Raw genomic sequence first — 828 nt, 5'->3', positions numbered from 1 at the left:
TCCTATAGAATACTTATGGCACCTGATAAAGAAACGGGTTAGATATCGTTCGCAACAATCATTGTGCATCATCGAACTCCCTTTGTTGAAGAATGGGATTCTGTTTCACAAGGTGAAATCTGATCGTTTATTAACTTGACGCCTTGGAGATTTACGGCCGTTTGGCCAGTAGAGGTAATATGCATATTTTATTAAGAGGAAAAGAAGATAATAAATAGTTAGTTAAATTTTCATATGTTAATAAATGTCTTACCCGTCATTTTTTTTTTCAAACCATCATTAATGAATAATTTTGGTAACAACTCATAAATGTTTTATCTCGTTTAATTTGTATTAGAATAAGTAACGATAAAAATACGTATAACTACAAAATACGAGTGCCCGGTTTGTTTATGTGTTTGAGTATATTATTGAGTAAATTATTATATATTTCAATTAAAAATACCTTGTTTAATTAACATCAACAATATATGCACGCTGTATTTTTTATTTGCGAAATTAGTAGTCACTACTGAGGTCACAAGATAGATAATTTTGTTATAACATAAAATCAGTATTTGAAATTCAACGATTTTAGTGTTTACTTTTTAATCGATCAAAATTCAAGGCTGGAAGTCGCTGGAATATAAAAGTACTATTTTTCCCTGTTCAAATAGTGGAACGGTATGACATTTTATGTTTATCTCCACGGCGTGTGCAGCAGTTTCTATAAAATTTCCATAAAACCGGGTCGTAACACTATAGCACATTTACAATCTATAAAAATATAAGTTAGTAAAAGCCCGTTTGCTTTTCCTATTTCCTATACGGCTAAGGGATAAAGCTTTT

This window comes from Cimex lectularius, unplaced genomic scaffold, assembly GCF_000648675.2.
Source record: "Cimex lectularius strain Harlan isolate CLEC.00 unplaced genomic scaffold, Clec_2.1 scaffold28, whole genome shotgun sequence".
NCBI classification, from domain to species: domain Eukaryota; kingdom Metazoa; phylum Arthropoda; class Insecta; order Hemiptera; family Cimicidae; genus Cimex; species Cimex lectularius.
The sequence above is the reverse complement of the archived record's forward strand: the minus strand, read 5'-3'. Positions refer to the sequence as shown.